Below are 10,446 nucleotides of genomic sequence, written 5' to 3'. Positions count from 1 at the left end.
GATCACATCTCATTTCTTGAATAGCTGAAAGTCTAATTGCATAAATAAGCAAAAGAGTTTTGAGTACCTTGCTAACCACTATTACATCATCAATTATCCTACCTGAGGCTCTGATTGAAGTCACACTAGCTTTGATTCTTTCACTATACTATGCAATGTTCTCATCTTCTTTCATCTTCATTTTATCAAATTGACCTCTAGGACTCTCTTCCTTAGCTCTCCTTACATTTTCATCACCTCCATAGATACCTTTCTTCTTGTTCCACATTTCATAAGTAGTAGCACAATCTTTGACTTCATCAAATTCAACATAATTGAAAGTAGAAGCAATGTCAATCATCATTATGTTATGATTATTCTTTTCCACAATATGATCCACAATAAAAGTTCTAATAGTTGCCACATATTTTTCTCTAGATATTTTAGATCTGTTTCACCAATGGTTTTTAAATGCATCTTTTTGAGTTCCTACCATGCTTGGAAGTTATCTCTATTCATCTTAGGAATCTCCCTTCTATAAGATATCTTGTGTTGGCATTAAGTTATTATTTCCATTAGTGACAACACTTATCTGTATCACTATAGCTACCAAGCTCATCACTCAGTCTACAATGTATACCGAGCATTTAGTGGTTACCTTGTACATTCATCACTTAAGTAGTTTAAACCAAGCCTCGCAATTCACACCGAGCATTCTAGTGTTAATCGAGCTGAGTATAGCTACCGAGTGAATGTGCAATCCAACAGTGTCTACCAAATTTACAATGTTCACCTATCTTCACAGTGTTTACTAAGTGATGGAAGCACAGTGCCTACTGAGTGATGAAAGTGCAATGTTTACTGAGTGATGGAAGCACAGTATCTACTGAGTGATGCAAGTTCAGTGCTTATTGAGTAATGAAAGTATAACATTTACCGAGTGAAAGCAAGGCAAATGAAGGATTCAATTTTTAACGAGTGATACTATATCCATCGAGTCTTCAATGGTTACAGAGTTTAGAACTATGTTAGCTAATTAGTATGGACCGAGACTTCACTTCTATCGAGTGCATGACAATGCTGAGTAATGTAGTGGATGCCAAGTATCAGAAGGTCACCGAGTTAGTTCAATGAACTCAAGTTATTTACTATTGGGCTGACTTAGCAATGTTTTGTTCACTTGTGTTTTAGCCGACCTTGAAATTATAGTTATTGGGATGGTATATATGTAATGTATTATATCATTTACAATAAGAGAAGATATCAACTAAGACATGTAAGGTTTTTAGAAGGGTAAATGCAAATCAACAGAAGAGAAGAATATTTAGCAAGGTCTACAAGGAGCAGTAATGATTCATCAGTCACAAGAGATGATATATACTTCAAGGATCCAATCAGCAAATCAAGTTTGTAAGTAGATCCACTATTTCATCCTAACAGGTGAATTAGTTTTGTAAACCCTTTAATAGGGTAGACTTAAGAGTCTTTGTATAAATCTCCTAACAGAGTGCATACTTCAGTGTATGTTTGTAAATCCTCTAACAAGGTAGACCTAGCAGTCCTTTGTGCTCCTAACAGGGTAGATCACTAGAAGTGGTCAATGTAAGCCTTAATAGACCAACTTCATACTGTAGTAACGAAGTTTTGTGGGTATCATCCCCACCCCAATTTTACTTTCTATTTGAAAGGTTTTTGGGTCACCAAATCTCTGTGTACATGTGTTATGGATGTTTGATTTCTCAAATAAGCAGTAGATTAGATGAATGAATGGTGAATAGTTAAAATACTCAATTGTTTAAAGTTTTGAAGTTACTAATTCACCCCTCCCCTCTCAGTAACCTATCATATCTTGAATATTTCCAACAATTTTGATCTTTAGCTTAGGTCCTTAAAACTTTCTCTACAAGCACAAAAAACTCTAATACCAATTGTTATAAATATAAGAGGAGTAACTAAGAGGTGAGGGGAAAATTAGTTACCACAAAAACAAATCCAAGATCCCTTAATATGTCAATATAATACAAAACCAAAACTCTACTAAAATTGAAATACTATTGTAACTCAGTTAACATAGGAACACTTGGTTTACATTAAGAATTATTGTCACTTAGTAAACACTAAAAAAATCACTTCTTAAGATGTTTATTGTGTTTAACCTTAATTAACTTAGTTGCATAATCATAAAGCAAATAACATGAACACAAGAGACACAAAGATTTAACATGGAAACCCAATTTGGAAAAACTTCCAATTGCAATTAGTTACTATTTTTCACTCTTCTAAAGTGATCCATGTTAGGAGCCAACCCTATTAAAGTTTACAAAACACGATGTTAGCTGTGACCCTATTAAAGGATTTAATTCACACTATTAGGAATGGCTATGTTAGAGGTCTTCAGACACTTCAATCTAGAAATGCCACCTTTTTAGAGGATTTGGAAAATAGCTATTAGGCTAACTCTATTAAGAGGTTTGATTCACTACTACAATTATTAGAGAGTAACAATGACTTGACCTAATTGTTGATGCAACTATCTTTGCTGATTTTAGATCTCTATTCTGGCTTAAATACTTGATCCTCATTGATCAGAATGTTCTTTACAACTTAGTCAACTTGGATATTTGATATCCTCCCAATTCACTTCCTTAATTTAGCTTTTCCAATCCCATGCTTCTTAAAATTCAATACTCAACTTGACCTTATATATATATATATATATATATATATATATATATATATATATATATATATAATTTACCTTGTTAAGTTAGATTGAATACACTTTCAAACAAATAAAATTCATCCCTTCAGTCGGCTAGAACTAACCAACAAAAATGTTAGATCCAATATGTTGATACAGGAAAATCCTTCGTTAGTCAACCCAACTTGGTCAACACTAATTCATAATAAACATTTTTTTAGACTTCCTTTTGTAATCGAGTGAGCTTGGTTAACACTGGTTCCATGCCAACTTTTCTTTGGTAACTACATGAATTCAATTAACACTGATTATCTATAGACTTTTCTAGAATACTCAACATACACAGGAAACTTCCTTTAATGCCCATGTGAGCTCGGTTGACATTGATTGCTTGGTAAAGACTTGACATTTGTGTAACATCAAAGGCAATATACCATTGAATGATTGTATCCAAAAAATTTGCATGTCTAATGTGTGGTCCAAAGATGAAATTTCAGCATTCCAAAAGTTTAAGAAAGTAGGTGTTTGATTAGAATAGGCACTTCCTCCATAGAAATCATAAGTTTTGTAGTGCCAAAAAATATCTTTTCAATAGAAAATAAGAGACTACATCAAAGCCATGAAGAATTACACCTCACCTATGGAAATTGGAATATAATAGAATTTGAGGTAATATTGCTCCTTCTAATGGTTTATGTTTGGAAATTATATAGTTTGATTATATTTTGTTGGCTAATTATGTAAGTGATGATCATTAAGGTCATCAAGGCATCACTGACCACCTTCCAAAGGGACTAAAATGTTATCCTTGAGAATTTAGTTGGTTTCCATACTACAAGAAGCTACAAATTCTGCATTTGTTTGATACTACACATATTAGAAAGAATGTAATTGAGACATTGTGGAAAATATTGGATGGAAGGCATGACAAAGAAAAACTTGCCAAAATTTCTAGTGACATTCGTGATTCCAATCATGCAATGAAAAATATCATTGAATCGAATAGAAATGGAGACTATATTAATGCAAGTGCTCTTCCTTGGTTATTAATAGAACAACAAAGTAATGCCATAAAACAAGCCATACAATTAATTTGATTTCCTATAGGATTTGTTGTGAATATAAGCAATCTCATATCAATGAAAAGTGAATTTGGGCCATGGCTGAAAATTCATGATTGGCATACCTTCATCAAGGTAAGGCACAATATTTTGAATTTATAATATATTTGTGAAACCACATTCAATTTTCATTGTACTAAATTAGAAAAGAATGAAATGAATAGTTGACAATTGTTTTAGTATGTGCTACCCCTATTACTCCCAAACAATTTTGACAATAATATCAAACAAGTGATATATGATCTTGGAAAATACACAAGGTAAGAAATGATATTTGTTCAATATATCAAACAAGTAATATATTGCAAAGTCTTTTATTTATATGTTTTGTGTCATGAATCCCTTGTAGGTGATTGTAATCTACAAAAATCCATAAAGAAGATATAAAATATCATTAAGAATGAAATTATGTAATAATTACTCTTAATACTTATGTGATCTAACATATTTAAAAATTCACATAGGTTGTCTGACACATCAAAGGAAACTAAAGCAAGAAAAGAGAAGCATGAGCAACACAAGCTTGGCTCAGATGGATATTCAAACTTATTGCATGAATTGTAAGTATTTAGTAAATGAAAAAATATATGCAAATATTTATAAATTGTAAACAATTTGGTCTTGATGAGATTGATTACAACGAAAAATTCATGATACCAAGAAAAAATGTAGGCCATGGAGTTTTAAAAAAACCGTCTTAAGAGGACAAGAAATTAGCCTTTAGATGAGGCTATATAGTCATGTAATTTATTTTTATTTCGAATTGAATACTTTAGAAATTACTGCATTTGATATTAAGTTCCAACAGCATAAGTCATTATATTTTTTTAAGGAAACAATGATTACATATTTGTTTATAACTTTAAAGTGAATATATTTATATGTATTAAAATGAATGATTAACATTTCTTAGTATTTTTCTTGTATTTATATGTATATATTGTTGATAAATATACTAATTATTTACATTGGATTGCAGCCTACCAATCTTGATACATTAGCCGAGCACCATGGAGGCATCAATTTGAATGTGGATCATAGTACTCAAGGTATATATTTTCTATTTGAATTTTTATTTCTGAATTATTAATACAAGTAAATATTTTAAATTGGATTAAGTATAGTAATACATATTTTAACTATAATATTTGTTGGGATTAAAAAAATCTTGTATTGTAGTTGTAGTGGATGCAAAGTTGTTCCTAATGAGCATGATGAGGTCCAAGATGATGGGCAAGATGATGTGGTTGGACAAGGTAAAGAACACTACATTGTTCTTTAGAATCTTTAAAGTCTCAATTTTTTAAATTTAACCCTTTTAATTGTTATTGCAGAGGACCCAACTTTGCAAAGGATAGCAAGTGCACATCCACAGGTGAGAAAAAATATTGATGATGACATGGATATGCCTCTGTAACAATATAGGGAAGGACAAAAAAAGAAAAAAAAGAACAAAGAAATGATTCATGTGAACTTATGTAACTTATTTGATAATGATTGTTGTTTATGTCTAGATGTTTTATTTATGTTCTATTGAATGTTCATGTGAATCATATGTTTTAATGTTAATGTGAACATTCTATTGAAACTTGTGTGTTAATGAATGTTATCATGTGATAATTCATGAATGTTACATTTTATTAATAGAATAAATGAATTTTAGATGTTAACAGGGAATTTAGATGTTGAGGTGGGGGGGTATGAGCTTCCACCTTCACATGGTTGGCCCTGATAGTAGAGAATATTAAACTATTTTCAAAACCAAGTGAAGCTCAACATTAACCTATGATTGCATGACTACTAACTGTGTGAATCTCTTGGCTTCAGGCAATGCATAAGAACATCATAGTTCAAAATGCAATCTCAATTCATATGCATATGACATTAGGTGGAGCATTTAGAAGTTTTTCAAATCAATGGTATGATTTCATTCACATCTACAATTTTGCATTTAATTGTAAGGTGTTTTTTAGAGTTTTAATTGATAGATTAATGATAAGTAGGTGGTATTCTTTGAATTGTGTCAAATTATGATATTGCTATTAGAATTCATGTGTACTTTTTAAAATATAACTCATTGATTTATGAATTTTTTTTGTAGTGTATGAATTATTTGAAAGAATTTCTTTCTATGGATTGCCTCAAATTTAGTGATCTATTTGAAAAGTAAACTCATGAGGGTAGAGTTGAATCTGCTAAGGCAGCTCATGAATGTTACATTTTATTATTAGAATGAATGAATTTTAGATGTTAACAAGGAATTTAGATGTTACATTTCTTATTTTATGATGTATACAAGATGGATAAGATGATGTGTGGAGAAAGAGGGAGGAGAGATTTAGCCATATTAGGAGACAAGAAAAATAAAATTAGTGGCTTACTGGATGTAATTATGTGGTCTCCAAAAAGTGTAGCAAATAGATCTGATCTAAATGAAGATGATTAGGCATTTGAGAAAGTACTTCTCTCCTCTTCAAAATCTTATAGCATTGTTCTTTCATATACTATAGCCTATGTGGTCAATCTGCATCCAAAATTTTTTTGTACCATGCATTTCCAATATTTTGGGTTCAATGGAATCAGTTATTTGTTATGCACGAGGTAGTATTTGAATGCATATCATGGTTATAGTGATGGCTTACCCAGCAATATGTACATGTTTGGGGACTCTTTAGGAGATACCGACACCAACAACTCCATTCCTAACAATATTGTGACATCAAAATTTCAACCATATGGTGTGTCTTTTTTTCACTATCCAATTGGTTGCTTCACCAATGGCACATCTTTGATTTCTTAGGTATATGTTTGTCTTCAACATTTCTAATTGAATTTAATGATAATTTTTTTTTAGTATTCCAAAATATGATTCATCCAAGTAGTCATAATATTAGAGAAGATTTGTGCTTTTGACAAACCTCATAGTGCTATACCAAATAAGGTTCAATTTTACAAGGTCTTTCTATTTTTATTTTGGGTATATATTATTGTAAAACATAGTAATGGGATTAGATTATAATACCATGAATTTATATATATTTAAATTAGAAGATGTTTTGATTAAACAACTTTGAATAAAAAATTCCATTTATATCATAGTGAGTATATCATAAAATAAATAATGATAGATGATAAATTCTATTACAAAAAGTTTTTAAAAAAATGTCATGATGAATTCTTCAGTTAATATTGACAAATAAATTTATTTTCATGAAATTCTATAGTCTATCATGGTGTCAATATTTATCTTCGAATAGAGAACAAAAAAAATTTCTATTAAGAATATAATCAGACACAAATTTCTACAAAAAATTATATAGGATTTTTTTTAGTCTTCAAATATAGTTAGACCCAAAATTCTACATCAATTTTTATATCTTCAAATATAATAACATCCAAAATTTTGCATAGATTTTTCTTTAATCTTCAAATAAAGTATGCAAATATTTTCTATCATGAAGTTATCTTTTAGAGCCTGTTTGTAGGATTGTTGAGCTTCTAGTCACTTAGCAATGTCTTGGCATCATCCATACTTGGGAAATAAGGAGGCTCATAATATATCTCAATGAGAGGATCAAATGGACCTCCAGATGATGTTCCAATCATCTCAATCTAAGAGTTAGAATAAGTATGAGTGAGAGAATCTAAAGTAGTTGAATATGTTGTAAATTCATTCATTAATCCAACCCTACCCATAACAATAATCACAAGCTATTGATAAGAGAAGAAGAAACCTCTCACTGCAACTTCAATTGCCTAAAAGGCGATCAACAAATGTAATTTTCCATGATGATGATGAGAAATTTGATTTTTCCATTTGAATGAAACAACTTCATGATTGATTCTTGAAGCCTAGGCCCACCCTTTTGGATTAGCTTCAACATCCACAACTTTTGGCACAAGGTTTCTTAGATCCTTGCAGGCATCCTAAAGGCTTCTTAGAGTAGCAAAGTTAAGGAAATATGCACCATTGGTGACATTGATCACACCCCTCTTAGCACCATGAAAAAGTCTTAGAAATTCATGTGGATCAATCAACAAGAATAAAGCAAGCAATTTCCAAATCCTTTCAATGGTCCAACAATCTCTGGATGCTCCTATAGGATCTCCATGGTTTATCCTTTCATGTATTCTCTTCAACAAAACATTGTTAGCAAACAACTAGCCCTCAAAGACCTAATGGATGGTATAAATTGTATGATCCTCCTCTACATTGTGGATTAATGGGAAATATCACTTCTTGAAGGAATACATATATTTTGGCTTGTAAATCCTATCATACTCAATAACAGGCTTCCATTCTCAATTTTCCTCCTAAAGGCCTAATGTGAAAGGAACTCTCTGCATATGAAATTCAATTGCCAGTTGTATTTTATTTACCTAAATGAAAATAATATGCCTATGAAATACATTGAGATGAAAAACATAAACTTTCACCATTGAATCATGCAAATAATTCAAATAGGGACACAATGCCTGAAAAACATTGAATTCAGCCATTACATCATACCCATAATTAAAACATTAAATTATGCCAATACTTAATAACTAAAATTCAAATAGGGATGCAATGCCTATAAAACATTGAGTTCATCCATTAAAACACACTTATTAATCTCAGATTGGTTTTGACAAGTGAGTGTCTATACACTTAAGTCATTTACTTAGTTCATGTTGAACAAGTAGCATATGTTGAGCACAACATGTAAGTTAGAGCATGTTGAGTAAATAGTGAGTGTCAAGTGACTCATGTACCAAGTCATTCAAGTGATGAGCAGAGAATATATGCCAAGCAATTTAGATGTTGAATGATAGCATTGAATTCACAGTTATTGTTGAGCACTAAGGACTTCAGATGTTAAGTAACACAATTTTGACATAGTTGTTTGTATTGGCACAAATACTATGTAAACCATTTTTGATCTGACTTAAGGATTAATTTATGATCATTTGTTGATAAGGACAAATCTTAAGTGTGAATCCCTATGTATTACATGCATCCAACCAAAAAAAAGGAAGGTTTATACAGCAATATGGGTGAATCACAACCATTGATTCATACCTAATCCTAGGTCACCTAGATCTTCTTAAGGAGGAAAAACCCTAAATATTCAAAGATAACAAGAGATAGAGAGAGAGAGAGAGAGAGAGAGAGAGAGAGAGAGAGAGAGAGAGAGAGAGAGAGAGAGAAGTAGAGAAGGATATTTTTTCATGCACAAACAGGACATTCATGGTGACCAATGTATTATGGTTTGAGTTACATTGTAGAATTAGTTAAAGGAGAATAGAGGAAGGAAATAGTGGACAACAGAGAGATATCTAATAAGAAAGGATGAAGTAAAAATCAGTATAGAGGTGATCTGACATCAATCAATAGAGTGTTAATCATAAGATAATTGCTGAGACATTCTAACAGGTGAATTAGTTAAATCTCTTATCGGAGTAGTCCTAACAAACTATATTGAAATCCTCTAACAAGGTGCTTACTTAATTGTGAGTTGAAGTCCTTTAATTAGGCACACTTCTAATAGGGTGTTGAAATTCTTTAATATTGTAAGACCTAATAGTCTTTATAAGATTTTAATAGGGTAGATCACATTTCATGATCAAACATTGAAACCTTCATTAGATACACTTTATTACTATAGTAGTGAAGATTTGTGGGTGTCATGCCCACCCCATTTTTACCTTCTCATTGGAGGGTTTTTAGGCAATCATATCTTGTGTCATATATGTGTGAATGCTTACTTGTTTACATACTTATTTACATACATGTTTACATACTTGTTTACATCATGGCATTTTAGTTTACTTATTGAATTGTGAGACAGAGGTATGGTGAATGTTTTTGTGGATAAAAACTTTGAAGCACTGATTCACCCCTACCCCTCTTAGAGTTTACCTTTCTTATTGTAATTCCAACAATTGGCATTAGAGCCTAGTTCTCTAAAAGTAAAGCTTTGCAACTTTGAGGAAAGATCTTGGAAATGGAAGTCTACAAGTTGGGAAAGATTATTAAGAACCAAGATATTGAAATATAACTCATTCTACATTAGTTGAATGAATCAAGAGAAGATCTAAAGAAATTATTAAGAAGAAGGAAGGAAATTTTTATTGATGAGAAAGACACATACAATACCAAGAGATGGACACTACTAAACTATTTTCAAATGGAAAATCTAATGAATTTGATGTAGAAGTTGCATATCTAATGGAAAAGAATACAACTCTAGCTAAAAAGATCAAAAATCTTAAGATAGAGCAAGAATCACAAGTCATATTACTATGTGAGGTGACTAAATAAAAAAAGAAACCTATGGAAGAAAAAGTCATGATTAAAGATGACAAAAGAGTTTTGACCATCAGACTGGAAGAGAAGTCATAAAAAATAAATAGGATTGCTCACATGAAAATGGAAACAATGAATCAAGTCATGATTGCTAATCATGAAATAAATATTAAAGACATTGAGATCACAACACTAAATTTATAGAATGAATAGTTGAGAAATGATCTGAAATGAGAAAAGGATTTTTTTGAAAGTTTCAATAAACCTAGTGAAGCCATCAAGTACTTTGAACAATTGATGAGATCCTCTAGATCTAACAATGATACATATGGACTAGGATACACTAGTACTGAAGA

General features: G+C 31.2%; 1 pseudogene; it reads right to left on the bottom strand.

Annotated features, from left to right (window-relative positions):
• Positions 1–7,299: 7,299 nt before the first annotated feature.
• Positions 7,300–8,301, bottom strand: LOC149552398 (nematode resistance protein-like HSPRO2; annotated as a pseudogene).
• Positions 8,302–10,446: the final 2,145 nt, after the last annotated feature.

This window comes from Cupressus sempervirens, chromosome 6, assembly GCF_028749045.1.
Source record: "Cupressus sempervirens isolate cs-2001-9-10 chromosome 6, ASM2874904v1, whole genome shotgun sequence".
Classification (NCBI taxonomy): Eukaryota; Viridiplantae; Streptophyta; class Pinopsida; order Cupressales; family Cupressaceae; genus Cupressus; species Cupressus sempervirens.
The sequence above is the reverse complement of the archived record's forward strand: the minus strand, read 5'-3'. Positions and strand labels throughout refer to the sequence as shown.